This window comes from Mesoplodon bidens (assembly GCF_964165515.1).
Source record: "Mesoplodon bidens genome assembly, chromosome: 1".
NCBI classification, from domain to species: domain Eukaryota; kingdom Metazoa; phylum Chordata; class Mammalia; order Artiodactyla; family Ziphiidae; genus Mesoplodon; species Mesoplodon bidens.
In genome coordinates this window covers 220,663,976-220,680,772 of record NC_138176.1, presented here as the reverse complement: position 1 = coordinate 220,680,772, position 16,797 = coordinate 220,663,976, and the positions used below count along the sequence as shown (strand labels likewise).

Genomic DNA, 16,797 nt, shown 5'->3' with positions numbered 1-16,797 from the left:
AATAATGCATGGGTCAAAAAAGAAACTACAGGAGAAATTAGAAAATATTTTAAACTGAATGATTATAAAAATATGACACATCAAAGCTTGTAAGATGTAGCTCAATCCATGCTTAGCAGGAAATGTGTTGTCTTAAATGCATATATTAGAAAAGAAAAAAAGCTGAAAACTAATTTTCTATGTATCTATCAAAAGAAAAAAAAAAGGAACAGCAAATTAAACCTAAAGACAGTAAAAGGAAATGAGAGCAAAATTAAATATATATAGATATACAAAATAGAGAAAACCTATAAAATCAAAGTTGGCTCTTTGAAAATATGAATAAAATCAGATATTCCTCTAAAAAAAACTATAAATCAATAAAAGAGAAGGCACAAATGACCAATAACAGGAATACAAGGGGGAAATCATTACTGATCCTCAGAACTCAAAGGGATAATAATTATGAACAGCTATCATAGCGAACTGTGCATGTCTATAGCTACTTTGTGGTATAGACATACAGCTGTGCATGTCTATAGCTACTTCCTCACTAGAGGAAAATGACTCAGGAATTCTATCTTACTGTCTTCCTAGCTTTGGGACCTAGCCCTGTTGCTGGCACATATCAGAGTCTCAATAAATGTTTGATGAATGATTTAGCTCCCTGAAGGAATCAGAAGGCCAAGTGTGCTGCTTTACTTATTCAACAGGCTGTAGTGGGTCAGTTGTTTCCTTTTGTAAAGTAGAGAGTTTTACCAGTGCTTTGAAGCTGGCGTTATTTTCATTGAACAGAAAAAGAGAAAACAAAACTATGCTACCATCAAAAGCCACACTTGGCCAGAGTGTACCTCCTGAAATGATCATTTACTTTGACTAAAGGTTAATTGTGCCAAAGAACAAGAAAGACAACTTCTTTTCCTTGTCCTCTAGCAGCAATTTATAAAAGGAATAAATACCTTTCTTCTTATTCTGTATGTCCTTTTCTTTGACTCCAAAAACTGCTTTTTTGTATTTTGGTCAATGGTTTTCAAATAGAGGGGGTGAGTTTATATCAAAGTCACCTGGGGCTGTTTCAAACTCTAGCACTGATGGGGGGTTTGTTATAGAACGTATAAGTATGTGGGGAGCTGGGGAGATTAAGGACCACCATTGCAGACCTTTGCTTTAACTGCTCAAAGTGACACTCATTCAGCAAAGCTGCACTGAGCGCCTGCTAAGTACCTACGGTATCCACAGAGGATGGGAGCAAAGATGTCTCCATCCTGAAGAGCCAGTGTGTAAACAGTGAACTCCCTTGAAGCAAACTGGTTCCCCTGCATGCCAAGCGAAAGGACTGTACTGCGGAGTCTTGGGTCAAGTGCAGACCTCAGCAGGAAGGAATGCCAGGACTGCAGCAAGGTGAACCCTGAGTGCAGGAATAGAAGAGGCGGCCCGTGTACCATGCATTTGTCCACCATGAACCAACAGTAACACTGTGGGCAAAAGCTCTACGACAGGTATAAACGATAAAGTGTAAAAGCAGAAAAGGAGAGAACAGTTCATTCCAGGGATTTCAGGAAGTTTTCCCAAAGAAGAACTATCAGACAAGCATTAAAGGATGAGTAGAATTTTGCAAAACAACAGAGCTAATATTCTGAGTGATCGTTACTTGACAGACACTGTCCCAAGCACTTTATATCTACTAACTAGTTTAATCTTTGTGACCAACCCTCTTTAGTGAACACTCTTATTTTCCTCATTTTACAGGTAAGGAAAGTGAAATATACAATAGAAAAGTTAAATAACTTGCCCGAGGTTTTATGCGCACAGTTGTAAGTGGCGGGGCCAGAGTGAACCTATGTTGTCTGGCTCTAGAGCCTCAACTTTTAAACCACTTTTCTAAATTGCTCGTTCTCACCAACATCAGAGAAATGCTAGGGTTCACGGTTGTTGTAGACGATACAAGGCTGATAAAGGCAGGGCAAGACTGTGAAGGGCCTGTCATGCATCTTATCCTGTGGACAAATGGAAGGCTTTAAATCAGGACATCAGTGTGATTAGATTTATGTTTAAGAAAGACAGCTAAGGTGATATCCTCAATACAAAAGGCTTCTCCACACAGGGAATGAAAAATGAAAAAAAACCCTACCATCTCCAAACACCACAGGGCCAGTTGCGGGGTTTGATGCCACTAAAAACATTAAAGTGACAAGATCACAAACTCTTGCATATAAATGTGCATATGAAACAAAATACAGGCTGATGACTGATTTTTGCCTACTTGAGTTAAGCATTTTTTTATATTCAAGTCAAACAAGTAACCTACCTCCCATCAGGAACTCAAATGTGTCCATGACACTATGGCCTTGGCAAGGCAACTCATTCTTTTTCTGCCCTTTTGGTACTTCCTGCTTTAGTTTATGTCAAAAGCTAAGTGGCGTTATCAGTTTAAAGTGCAAAATAAAAACATGAGTCAGCAAACAGAGATTTCCTTCCCTCTTCTCCAAATACAAACATTTCACAGTGACAAAGAAGCAAAAGCATTCATCTGGTAAAGAACCCCCTAGAAGCCTTAAAAAATAGGGAGATCTTTGTTCCGGCAACTTCACTTCTAGAAATTTACTCTAAGGAAACACTGCACTGGAAGGTAAAAAATTTTTGCATAATGATTTTCATTAGAGCATTCTTTATTATAAGGAAAAAAAGAAATATCTAAAAGTTGGAAAATAAGTAAGATGTAGTATAATCCACTCAATAGAATATTATGTAACCCTTAAAAAATTATGTTCATAAAAATAACTGGGAAAACACCTTAAGCAGAATGTAAAATGGTATATACAGCATGAACAACTATGTAAATAGACCAAAATAACGGTATACATAACATGAACAACTATGTAAATATACCAAAGCATGTAACGGTGGCTGGGTCTGGAAGGGTAATAATCTCTCTCTCGCTCCCCTACTTGTTAAAACTTTTCAAACATTCTTTAATAAAAAACTGTTACTTTCAAATTTTTTAAAAGCCTCTATACACAAATATTTGCAAATTACACACAAAAAACAAAACAAATCAAAACCTCAATTCATTAACTCAAGCCACATACAAAGTCTACTTATAAATCAGGTTGCACTTACAGTGTGACCCGATTTTGGAAGTAATAAAAATGCAGTTTAAAACAGAGTTCTAAAGTCAGGCCCTTTCCCTATGGAGTCTTGTCCACGGGAAGGATTTCTATTAGCAATGCCAGAACCAAATGAGAAAAATACTCTTATAACGCTCCTTTCGACATGGCTCTTGAATTCTGCAACTTATGTGGTATTCCTTAATGTTACAAGGAAAAAAGGAAGAAGTTGTAAAATACCTTTAACTGCTGTGAGACTTGCTCTATACTGAAAGGAAACCTCGTTAGCCAACTTCACAACAATGGCATTTTCTTCATCTTCATCTAGCAAAGAAACATGTAATTATCCAACTGTGTGAATATCAACAAAATACACTCTCTGCCATGCCACACCTCAGATTCCAGATTCCCACTGAAAGTTTTAAAAGGAAATTATTCTAATTTGTATCTGAAGCACAATAAAAAGGCGGGGGGCGGTGCTACAAACCAAGTACTTTTTTTTTTTTTTTTTGCGGTACTCGAGCCTCTCTCACTGTTGTGGCCTCTCCCATTGTGGAGCACAGGCTCCAGACGTGCAGGCTCAGCGGCCATGGCTCACGGGCCCAGCCGCTCCGCAGCATGTGGGATCTTCCCGGACTGGGGCACGAACTCGTGTCCCCTGCATCGGCAGGCGGACTCTCAACCACTGCGCCACCAGGGAAGCCCAAAGCAAGTACTTTTAACAGAAGGAGGAGGAGAGGAGACAGACGATGGCCAGTCGCCCTCTACAGCTGCAGACCAGTGCTGTTACGGTTCCTGCACTGGCACGCAATGCAGTGAACTAGACAAAACGACTGATTCCTTTAAATACTGAGGGAATAATGAAATGATTCAATAAAATCGGCACGAAATACATGCTCCAAAAAAGTGACTGGGGGGGAAAAACATCAAAGACTCTCTGCTAGTACCTTAAAAAAAGGAGATAAATGGTCTACTGTCAATGAAGCAAGCAACTCTCCCCCACCCCCGACTTCTTGTTCTTTGGTTCATTACTGTCTTAACTCTAATGGTAAAACATCAAGGCATAAAGATCAAAAGAATCAAGCAACTAAACGCATGGGTACTGATTAACTGATTAACTGTGTAAACGTTGGATGTGTTACTTAAGAAAAACGAAAACTTTACAAAATTATCTTTCTGTAAAAAAATGCCTGATCCATTTTGCGGGGGAAACAAGTATTTCCAAGTAACTAAATAAACTGTATGCATATTTCCTGACTTATACCACTAGCTCTTTTTAAACCGATGATCTTGTGAAGAAACAGAAAAAGTAAGACTCTAGCTCCTAAAGAAGAGCTACTGTGCGGCTTCAGAGAAATCACAAGCAAACTATATGATTTCTGTAGTTTGGTAGTTGTATCTAAATTATTTCACCAAATACCTCACCAGAATTCCACGGAGATGTAAAGTACACCAGAGGTGTGTTGTATAAAGTGACTGGCCGCAATATTCATTAGTTCTGTGGAAAGGTATGTGTCGTCTAGCCTAACATCCGATTTCAGGTAGGATTCAAGGCCTGATGAAAACTCTTGCCTCCCCCGAGATGCTTAGCTAAATTAAAACATCAAAAAGAGTCAGAAAGCTAACATACCAGGGGATCTGTAATGTAACTTTTCATTACTCCAAAATGGACTATTTTTTTTTAACGTACTTCATTTCATTCAGGTACCCACATCAACCCTATGTATACCCCGAACCAAAAGCAGAATCATCAAAACAGATCATGATTCCCAAGGGGGATAAAAAAAGACACTCAAACATTCCTGACACTCATAGGAACCACAGAATCACAGACACACACTATAGATTCAGGTTAAAATTGCTTAAAAAGATGAAGGCTGCAAAGAAAAATATTCCAGAGACTCAATGCCAGCATGTATTTTAAAACATAAAGAGCAACCCACCATTAAGCCAAGAACTGCAATGAGCTTTGCTGGTAAGAGTAGGACGGAGAATTCACAAAAAAGGCAGGGTGGGGGGGTGAAAACCATAACCATATTCATTAGGCCTAAATAAAATTAGGCTACAGAATTAATCCAAAGTCCTGAAGAACTGGGAACGACCAAACTTTTGAAAAAGCTAAAATACTTATTACTTAAACGTAGAACCGGGCTTCCCTGGTGGTGCAGTGGTTGAGAGTCCGCCTGCCGATGCAGGGGACACGGGTTCGTGCCCTGGTCAGGGAAGATCCCACATGCCGCGGAGCGGCTGGGCCCGTGAGCCATGGACGCTGAGCCTGCGCATCCGGAGCCTGTGCTCCGCAACGGGAGAGGTCACAACAGTGAGAGGCTCGCGTACCGCAAAAGAAAAAAAAAAAAAAAAAAGGTAGAACCACAGACACCCCACATACTGGCTGAGTAGGAAGGCTCCCAGCTGGAGAACCAACCCTGTGAACGGTACCCAGGGAAACCAGTCATGAGGACAGGCAGAGACAGTACTCTGGACATACAGGACACAACCAGAGTGGTACCAACTCCAAACAGTTCCTAATAAAGCATCATCAATGACTGATCGTACAGCTCCTTAAGGAAGATGATACACCTTTATCTACTCTTAGGGGAAAAAAAGACTTAAAATTTGCTACACAAGTATAATGCCATCACAATGAAAATAAAAACGGAGATGGGTTTTCTCCAGCTAGTCTCAGAAAATATCCCAAAGCAACGATGGTCTGTGATTCTGTGATGTCCTTTCAACAAATAACCTGTTCAAATGTTTCTTTTCCCCCGTTACTGCAATTAGGAACTCATCTGGCTTTGAGATACTTGTCTTGAAGGGGAAAACAGGTGAAGTCCCTCTGCCTTTCCTTTTCCTGTTTTTTTTTGTTGTTGTTCTTGTTGTTGTTTTTGCGGTACGCGGGCCTCTCACTGTTGTGGCCTCTCCCGTTGCGGAGCACAGGCTCCGGAAGCGCAGGCTCAGCGGCCATGGCTCACAGGCCCAGCCGCTCCGCGGCATGTGGGATCCTCGCGGACCGGGGCACGAACCCGTGTCCCCTGCATCGGCAGACGGACTCTCAACCACTGCGCCACCAGGGAAGCCCCTCCTCTTCCTGTTTTAAACGAGCAGTTAGCCCCGGACCTTCACTCAACATTTCTCAATTTCAAACGGGTCAAATGTAGCTAAACAAAGCTCACGGCTAACCAAAATAAAGGGGGAAAAAAATCCTAGAAGAAGAAGAAGAAAGTGAGGATGAATAAAACCTCTCTCCATTTCTTTTACAGACGTAAAAGCACTTTTAAACTACCTACTTCTTTGCTGGGAAGTTGGGCTAACAGGAACTCTACTCTGAGTCCTCAGAAAAAGAAAATCTATTTAAACCAAGTCCCTACACAAGAAAGCGAGACGAAGATGCACTGGCAGGTAGGGCCAGATTGGGAGTCGGGGATTGACGTGTACATACTGCAGCGTTTAAAATGGACAACCAACAGGGACCTACTGCATGGCAGAGGGGACTGTGCTCAATATTCTGTGATAACCTACATGGGAAAGGAATCTGAAAAAGGATAAAGAAAAAATTAAAAAACAGTTTTAATAATACTTTTTACAAAAAAAAAAAAAAAAGATCCACTGGCGATCACAGAATTCTGCTGGTCTTATAGCAAAGTCCTGCTGTGACAAACATCCAGAAGGCAGACTTCACTTTCCCGAGCCTCTTACTGTAAAGCCTTGTTTCGGTTACTTCCAAACATTTCCCAACTTTCTAAATGTCAGTTTGATGACACAGAATAGCTAGTTTGCCTCTTTTTCATTAAAAAATTCTTTTCAGAGGTTAATTTTCCAAATCTGGAGAAACGAGGGGGTGAAGGTGGAAGAGAGGACCAGCTCTTGAAAGCTATTGTTCATAATGAAGTCATGCAGGTACCGGTGCCTTTAAAACACAGGCACTAACTGCCGGTCTACCAGTCTCTCAGGTGTGACCTGAGGGACATGCTAGCAAGGGCTGCCGTGATGTGGTCTCTCAACAGTGTTAAGTGAGTAGGAATCTTAGGAATCAGAAAGAAGAGCTTACCACCTACCAGTTGGAAGTTCATCGTGAGCGGTGACACTTCAACCAAAAGCAGCATCCCCTTGATGACAATGAAGCAAGGAATTTAGGGATGTCGCACTTAGATGCGTCTCTAAGGACAGGGCCGTAGTTTATGCGTTTAGTTGCACCAAGTATGCTATTTAATATATGTTCGTTGTGTTAGAAAATTCTTCAAGACAAGAACTCTTTCTGGTTCTGCTCTGCATACACAAGTCCTTCCATCCTGACAAATTCAGGCTGCTGACAGGGCACCTGGTCAATTTTTCTTAGTCACACAGCTTCCCTTATAGAGTAACAAGTGTCCGTTCTGTTTTGTTGCACGAGACGATTACTTGTTTAGTTAAAGTAGGCTGGAGACACTTAAAAGTTTTCTTGCTGTCCTCAACTTCAACAAACAAGCTTGGCTTATTTCTACATCTCCTTACCACTTCTCTAGAAGTTGTATAACCTTCCTTCATCCCCCTGAATCCCTATTCTCGAATTCATGCTTGTAATGGAAAGCTGTCCTTCAGCACGTGGTAGCCTTTCAAGATATCCAGGTCCTAAAGGCCTCACTCTGATAAATCTCATCTGCAGTTACCTCAACTCAACAACTGTATAGACTCATTTGGCTCGCAAGTGCTTACTCCTCAGACACTGGGAACTGCAGAGCAGGGACATTTGCAAACTCAATTGTGCAGACTATAAGCGGAAAAAGTATACAGTCGTTGTCTCTCAGAAAAAACTCTTTGCTCTGAGTCACTGTTATCGTAGTATAGCAATTTTACTGACTGCAAAGCCTGCTAAATGCAGTAAATTCCCAAAAGTGACCAGTTAGGAATGATTCCATCATTAACAAATGAAAGAAATTATTTTAATTGAGCTATTACCTTATGCAAGGATTCTACTGGTCGTTTTTACAAACAGGATCGTATTGACTTCTTAGAGCAATCTTTCAAGATGTATAGCATTCTCTCGATTTTAGTAATAAACCTAAGGATCAGAGGTTAAGTAACTTTTTCAAGATCATATTCTAGTAAGTGGTAGATTTACACTTGAAACCAGAACAGATTCTAAAGTCTATGAATCAGGTTAAGAAAAAAAAAAAAAATCAGTAATTCAAATGCCAAATTCACAAATGAAAATGGAATAGGCCGAAGGGTGGAAAAAAACTGTCCCTTTTATTTAAAAAAGAAGAATACTCTGCTGTATTTCATTTTTTGGAACATTCCTCCTTCTCCACTGATCTGGCAGGTGTTATTTATGACAACAAACACGCACATCTGTAGGGGTGAGCTGACACCCACCAGGCAGGACAGCCTGAACCCTCTCCCTATATTTAGATCCTCCAACTCCCTGCTTAATTGAATAATTTAATCAGGACCCTCTAGAAGGGAAACACATCCATATTCATCACAGGCATCAAAGGAAACATCTTTACAAGTTATATCCTTTTACAAACCAACATATGGTCTCACGCCATTCTCCCAATTGTTGAACTCCTCCTCTGGGAAGAGCATGGAATTTTCTTTCTTTTTATCACTTGAAAAAATCACTTCCCTCCTAATTCAGTAAAACTGGGTGGAGGCCACTTCCTCCACAGGTGAGAGAAATAAAACTTGTTGCTCTGTCATTGTCAGGAATTTTAAAGTGAACCATTTATTTTATGTGCTTTCCAAATGGAAACAAAAGGCAGGCGAAATCTAGAGTAAGAAATCAGGGCACAGTCCCCAGGCTTTCAAAGAAGACCCCCACCATGTTTTTGTCATTTTGAGATGCTTCTAAATGAGAAAGCAGGAGTCCTTCACTTGGAATGAAAAAAGATAGGTCTGCAGAGCAGCTTTCCACTTAGCAGCTGCTCTGTGAACAAAACACCTCTCTGAGCCTCAATTTGCTCTTCCATGAAATTTTGATTCCACCGCCTACCCCCACGCTGGGCTGGTATCAGCCTTAAATAGGAATACATAAAGTTGATTTGAAAATTATAACATGCTGAAAGGTGTAACATATTTACAGAGCTGGTTCACAATAAGCTAACTCTAATATTTTGTTTATACGAAAAAAAACAAAGTCTGTGTCCTAGCTTTTGTCTGTCCAGTGAAGTTCTAACTTTGTACAAAAAAAGGAAAGAAAACGATAAAAAGAAAGGCTGATAACCACTACAGTCATGCAACTCATTCGACAAACACCCACAACATGCCAGTCACTATTCTAAGCACTGGGACACAGTGCTGAACAGGAGACAGAAACAGCTTTTTCTCTTTTTAAAAAAGATCATGCCTTCATGGGACCTACATTCTAGTGGTCAGGGAAGGCCTCACGGAGAAGGTGATATTCCAACAGAAGCCTGAAAAGGTGAGGGACGGAGCCACGTGGATATCTAGGGAAGCACGTCGCAAGCAGAGGGGGAGCAACGGCAGAGGCCAAGAGGCAAGAATATGCCTGAAGTGTTCCAGGGGCAGCAAGGAGTCCAGTGTGACTGGGATGGAGAGAGCGAGGGGAGGGGAGGGGAGGGCGGAGCAGGCAGACAGGAACGCTGCAAGGATTCTGTAGCTTTCCCTCTGAACAGAGACGAGAACCGCTGCGAGCTGGGGGCAGAGATGCCAGCGTGATCTGACTTCTAGCTTAACAGGCTGACTATGGTATGGCTGGGCTGAGAACAGTCTGAAGGCATGGAAGGAGGAGGAGTGCTGGCAGCAGGAGTGATAGTAGTGGGAAGGAGGAAAGGGACCAGCTACGAAGCTACGGCAATTGTCACAGCTCAAGATGATAAAGGTTTAGGGGCTTCCCTGGTGGCGCAGTGGTTGAGAGTCCACCTGCCAATGCGGGGGACACGGGTTCGTGCCCCGGTCCGGGAAGATCCCACATGCTACGGAGCGGCTGGGCCTGTGAGCCATGGCCACTGAGCCTGCGCGTCTGGAGCCTGTGCTCCGCAACGGGAGAGGCCACAGCAGTGAGAGGCCCGCGGACCGCAAAAAAAAAAAAAAAAAAAAAAAGATGATAAAGGTTTGGATCAGCCCAGCAGAAGTGGTCAGATCCCAGCTACTGTGTATTCTGAAGGTACGGTTATGAACAAATAACACTTTATTGCTTAAGTAAATGAGGAAAATAATTAACCACAAAGTTGGTGAAATCTGTAATTTTTAGAAGTGCAAAATCCCATATTATGGGCCTATGAGACTGAGAACCTGTGCTGGGGTCAAAGGTCACTGGAGAAGTAGACCAAGAATGATCATAGGAGCAGCAGGAAGGGAATAAAGACACTAAACTCCTGTAGGAATTAGGGTGGAGGGTGGGGAGTGAGGCAGTCAGTGAGTAACAAGGAGGGGAAGTGGTATAACCTGACAGGATAGCCAAAGGTGGGTGTTTTCATGGAGGATGGTGGGAGAATGGTCTGGAGGAGACAATTAGGAGGCCCCTACCTCCAGCAGGCCCTGTGGTATATGAGGGTGATGAGAGAAAACAGCCGCAGAAACAGCTACAAGGGAAGCAGCACCCCCAGATGCGTTTGATCTGTGTTCAAGATCATCCATGTTCCACATAACCCAGGTATCTAACAATAATGGAATGATTAAATAAATTATAGTACATCTGACAATGATGTAACTGTCAAAAAAAAGGGGGGCGGGAAGGACAGCCTTTCATGTCTAAGATGGAAAGAAAACCATACTGTAATTGCTCAGTTAAAAAAAGCTAGAGAACCATACACATAGTACAATCCCATTTTAAAAACACAAATAGAAACGAAACCTGCACATGTATAATATATGCACACCTTTAAAAGCCTGGAAGGAAATAAACCAATCTGAACAAGTGGTTGCCTTTGGGAGTGAGCTGGCAGGAGAGGAGCTCAGGAAAGCAGACCATTTTTGTTTACAACCAATTACGGTTTTCAATTTTAAGACTCTAACAATAAAAACAAATAAAAACTGAACGTAGGTAAGAGCTTTATTCTACACGGCTCCAGGAGACAGTATTATGACCAACAGGTGACAAGATTTATCGTTTTACGAAGAAAAAATAATAGAAAGTGTCTGCACAGAACGGAATTATCACTGAACTAGGATTTTCAGAGAAATGTATTCAATATATGGGGTTGGGACATATGACCTAATTCTGGATGAATATGATATGGGTGGGAATGTACTTTTTTATTATACCATTCAGCCACATGATCAAAAATTCCAATTTTACAAAATGGCATATTATAACAAAAAATTCAGTTTCCTCTCCGTTCTAGTTCCTAGTCCCCTTTCCATTAACAATTCAAATCTCCTTCCAATTTTTCAGGGCATGAATTTCTTACCGAAATGTTTTGTATTACTCAAATATCTCAAGAGCAATTTGGTCCTGTCCCTTTTCCAGTATGTAAATCTGTTATCTGGAAGAATAAAATAACTTCTCAAAATCAAAGTTTACATAACCACTGAAACAAACATTGAGATCAGCCAGATTTCACTCTCCTCCATGATCAGTGACATCCTGTTTTCAATCTGCCAAAAACGAAGCTGGACTTACATTCGCTTGGCCACCTCAGAGGAGAAACCGAACAAAGAGCAGCGGCCCTCTTCCAGAACAGTAAGAGCTCCCTCCAGCTAAGAGCGAAAAGCAGCATATGCTCCGTCTTTCACTGGGTTTAGGGAAACAATGCTGTGGACACAAGCAAGCATCACCTACAGAATTAGGGGAGACCAGCACCATCAATCTAGACCTCTTCTGCCTCAGATCACTTGTTCAGTCCAGTTTCTATCCACTAACCTCCCCTCAGTGAGTTACTGACCAATCGAGATGGAAAAACCTAATGAACAGTGTGCTCTTAGAAGGCTTCAGAACACAAGTTCTCCTCCTTTGTACAAGTTCAACTACTAAGAGGCGTTAGTCTCCACCAATTCACTATGTAACTGAACAGTACTTTAAGTGCTTATCCCCAACACAAAGGTGCAGTAGGAAGAAAATGGGTATGAAACAGTTCCCAGCATCACCCTGCTCACCGTTATGGGGGGCGGGGGGTTGAAGAACCGTATTATCGGGTTGATTGTGAGAGTCACAGGACGTGTTCAGGCTGTTTATCTAAAGGGACAGTGGCCAAAAACCTGTGCCATTTCTTTACCACAACTACACCTCCTGTGCATCTTGGGCTTTGTGTTGCCTACTCTGATGTGGAAATCCAAACGAGTCCAGCTGACTATCAACCACTTGCATCAGTGGGGATGAACCACGGAATGGATAATCCAAAGCAGCCTTAATAAAACGTAACCATTGCTTTTCGAATATGTATTATGCTTTTATCAAAGAACGCTTTTAATTCCTTACCACATGTTGCTTACACTAACCATAAAACTATTATATACTCTGAGAATGTAGTAAATTCTAAAGAAATGCCTGCTCAAGATTCAAATATTGCTGTGGAAAATCTATACATGGATGACAGAGACTTAACTATAATGGCTTTATTATGTTATAAAAACTTAAAAACATATTTCATCACATAAATCACTCTATCCTCCTCTGGAAATTCATTCTATTGGCAACAGTCTTTACAGAACGTCTGAAACACCCCAGTTTGAGGACTCCACAAACTCTCAGCCTCATCACCACCCACTTCAAAGGGAGAGAGGGCTGTCATGCAGGTGGCTCTAAGGGAGACATCACACAAGAGTGTATCCATGGTCTCTGTCAGTTTCCAACACAGCTCAAGTATTCAGAGGGAATAAAAAATCATTCTCATATCGTCATCATCATCACCATCACCACCACAATGAAACACCCAACACTGTCCTGAGCACTTTATACCTATTCACTCTCTTTAATCCTTATGGGAATCCTATGATGTAGAGACTATTTTAGAGATGATGAAACCGAGGTGCAGAAAGGTTAAGGGCTTGCCAAGGCAACCCCTCTACCACCCTGCTTCTCCTAAATAACCTCCTCCTTTGTCTCATGCATAAAGCAGAGGGACGGACAAGCAAGGATGTGCTTATGGTTTTACTTTAATCCCCCTGGTTCCTTCTCTCCCCAACTTATTTTTGTTTTCGTTGTTGCTTTCCTTCTTGGCATCTTGCCACTTTCCTAGAACATGAAAAAACGGAGAGTTTTATCAGGGCAGCGATGACAAAATTAAATTCATTTTCATCTAAACAGCCTAGAATAGGGATAAGTAGTTGTAAGCTGTAACTGAACAAAGACACAAGGAAATTGGCACCATTACCTCACACCAACAGCCCACGTATGTGTTCAACTCTTAACACTCTTTTCTTATGATGAGGCTGTGGAATATTAAAATTAAACTCCTTATAAGAAATTCATTTTCTTTACATTCCCACTGATTGTTCTTTTTTTTAAATCTAGTTTATTTTTACCAGTTACCGTGTAGTGGTTTTTTTTAAAAAAAAAAAGACGTATAGACTGTATTTTCTCATCCATTCCTAAAAGGGAGACACTTGCCCTGCCTCAAACTCCTCCTTTATAAATGATGCTGTAAGAAACAGCAGTTTAAAAAGTAAGATTTTAGTAGATAGCCTTTGTTAAGATTGGAAATTTTCCTTTTATTCTGGTTCTCTCAGAGGTGGACTGATTGATTGCTTTCCTGGATTTACTTTTTTAATTTTTTTTTCCCATTTTACTGATCGTTCTTAGTATCCTTTATTGAAAACATAAGCAAAACAGAACAAAAGTTACTGGCTCATTTTTTGTGCGTGATTTAATACTGTCCCGTTCAAGCAAATGTAGAGATGGAAAATAACTGAAGGACTCTTTCAAGTATATTTTATTATAGGTAAAGTATTAAAATAGTCATTGTTAACGGCTCATACACAGCTGGCAGTCACAATCCTATCTACAGATAAGGGCAAAAAAACAGTGCTCTTGACTCTAGAGGATTTGGGAGAGGGGATAACACAGCAAACAGCATATGGGTGTGGCAGAAACAGCCATCTGTGACACTACTGCTTCAGTATCCTATCTGCCTTCTAGTCCCCTCCTTATCCCCTATTCCAGGGTTTCTCAACCTCGGCATTACAGGACATTTGGCAGCATCCTTGCTGGTGAAACAGCCCCGCCCTCCCCCCAGCTGTGACACCCAAACATTCCTCCAGACTCTGCCAGATAACCTCTGCTAACACTCCTCTCTCCTTTTCTCTTTGTGCTCTTGGTGTCCCAGGTCTCAACAGCTTTATTTATTAGCTCTACTTCTAGACTCTAGGACACAAGAAACTGCTGATTCCTTCAAGAAGGGAAAAGCGAAAGCTCTCAAACACACATATCCTTTCTTTCTATCTCTTCTCTCCTCAAATTAAAAAAGGGGGAGCAAAAGTTAACCCTCAGAACTACCTGGGTCGTCTGGAGCACCTAGAACAGGTATCACCCGGCACCAAGTGCTGCTGGGTATCAAAGACACAGTTCATATTAACAACAGACCTACAACATACCACAGGTCCTATTTCCCGACACGTTTTTAAACACATCAAAATGAAAAAATTCACTCATCACTACCATGTGTCAGGCCGATGGTCCTCAATGCTGCTGTACATTAGACTCACCTGTGGTGCTTCTTTAAAAGCTCCCCAACCATAACCCTGGAATCAGACCCCCCGCCAGGGGCGGGCCCTGGCATTTTTGCGGTGGTTGTCATTCACAGGATTCTGATGTACAAAGTGAGAACCACTGTGCTAACATGAAGATCGTAAAGATACTGTCCACATACCCTCAAGGAACTCAGTCTGAAGAATGAATAAGATAACTGTAATAAAAGCTATTAAAACAGAAGCTACATTAGACAAGCACGTTGGTATTTTTCCTCAAAGTTACAATCTCAGTACAAATCCTACACTTATGACCCCTTATCCCAACTTTATCAAGCTCTATAAGAGACACTATGAACAGAAGTATACATAGAGATGCTCAAAAACCTGCTGAAAGAATCCACTAAGCTGGAGGTGGGCACAGTGCAGGAGCTCTACCAACTACATTAGATTTCCTTCCTAATCCCTTGATTCTGAAAGGCGATCCCAATTACTGAAGAAATACACTCAAAGTAAGACGCTATGACGTGAATAACGATGGCTTGTTGTTTAGCTTTTCATATAATCATAGTCTCCTCTTACCAGTAAGATTGCTTCTGCACAGCAAACACTGACTTAGATGTTTCTCTCTCCCTCCCCGAAACAGAGCCCAGCACTGGATGCATGAAACGTTTGCTGAATTGATTAATATTGGCTCAACAAAAAGCAGAACGGCTCAGTGAGGATGCACCAATTTTATAGGAGGCTTTCCTGGAATACAGATCAACATCTCAGCCTGCACAGTATGACAAGACAGAACTCTTCAGTGTTTCCATGCAAATAAATGCTACAAATACAGCTTGGATGCCAATCATTTCAAGGATAATCAAATTAATTTTGCTCACAGTTTAACAGAAGGCCATTTGAAACCAATCAAACGTTCTCTCGAGCTTGAACAAACTGAATAGAAGTCCTGAGCGCACAAACACGAACACTGGGAAAATAAAGAGGTTGTTATTAATTATGCAGACTGCAAAGCCAGCAACGGACACAAAGCAAAACAGGAAGCCGTAACAGATGGGACGGCAAGCTATGTACAGGCAGCTGTGCTGAGCTGTCACAGGGCTAAAGGTGTAATTCCTAAAGCAACACTCACTGTAGCATTACCACTCCCTTCCACACAAAGCTACCCATAAAGGGCTTCCCTGGTGGCGCAGTGGTTGAGAGTCCGCCTGCCGATGCAGGGGACACGGGTTCGTGCCCCGGTCTGGGAAGATTCCACATGCCGCGGAGCGGCTGGGCCCGTGAGCCATGGCCACTGAGCATGCACGTCCGGAGCCTGTGCTCCACAGGGGGAGAGGCCACAACAGTGAGAGGCCCGCGTACGGCAAAAAAAAAAAAAAAAAAAAAAAAGCTACCCATAAAATTAAAGACCCATTTTGATAAAATTAAGACTCGTGTTGCCGGCATTCATCCTCCCTCCCCAACTTTGCTTAAAGAGTTTGAAGGACGGCTCTGACCAATGCATACCAGTTCCGGCCCCCTACTCCCAGTCACCGTCCTCTGAAAGGACTTAAGAAAGAAGAGGCGGGGGTAACTGGCCTGTGGCTGAAATTGGTGGTAAGCCTGTGGGTGAAATTCAAAAGCCTTTTTTTCCCCCAACTCTGAAATATTTGCAGATCACTTAAGAGAGAGGAGATGGTGGGTCAGAAGATGCTGATGAATCCTCTTCTGTCGAGTGGCCAGGTAAACACTCAAGGCTGAGGTAAGACTGAGTGTACTTCGGTTAGGTAAGGACCCTACCAATAACCACCTTACGGGCAGCACACGAGAAGCCTTTCTTACGCCCACGACCTTAACTATTACCCTTAAGAGACAATCTGGGAAATCAAATGCTAATGCCTAACTTTACATTTTCTTCACTTTATAAGAGGTTTTACTATGTGGGAGAACTTCTTATTTCAATAACTTATGAACCAGTCTAGCTCAATAAGAAAAACCATGTTCTAAGACCATCACTGTGTCTCATATGAATAAGAAAATGCCACTACAAATCAAATCTAATACTGCAACTCAGATGGGAGAGAAAGAGGCCCACTTTGATGTGCTCTATGGAGCACTGGTATCCTTAAAAGTTCACTGATCATGCCAGCTGGCTGAGAACCTG

The 16,797-nt window shown here is 41.7% G+C and overlaps 1 protein-coding gene across 6 annotated transcripts in view; it reads right to left on the bottom strand.

Annotated features, from left to right (window-relative positions):
* Positions 1-16,797, bottom strand: part of SMAD1 (SMAD family member 1) — an 80,169-nt gene that overhangs the window by 51,531 nt on the left and 11,841 nt on the right. The window contains exons 1-2 of one of the 6 annotated variants that reach the window (XM_081224955.1): positions 3,327-3,410; positions 1,880-1,976 (exon numbers count right to left, since the gene is read on the bottom strand). The exons of 4 other annotated variants lie outside the window; for them this stretch is intronic. The gene's annotated coding sequence lies outside the window, so the exon portion shown is untranslated. Of the gene's footprint in view, positions 1-1,879; positions 1,977-3,326; positions 3,411-16,797 lie in introns of those variants that run through there. One more of the 6 variants, XM_081224956.1, reaches the window with a different exon arrangement.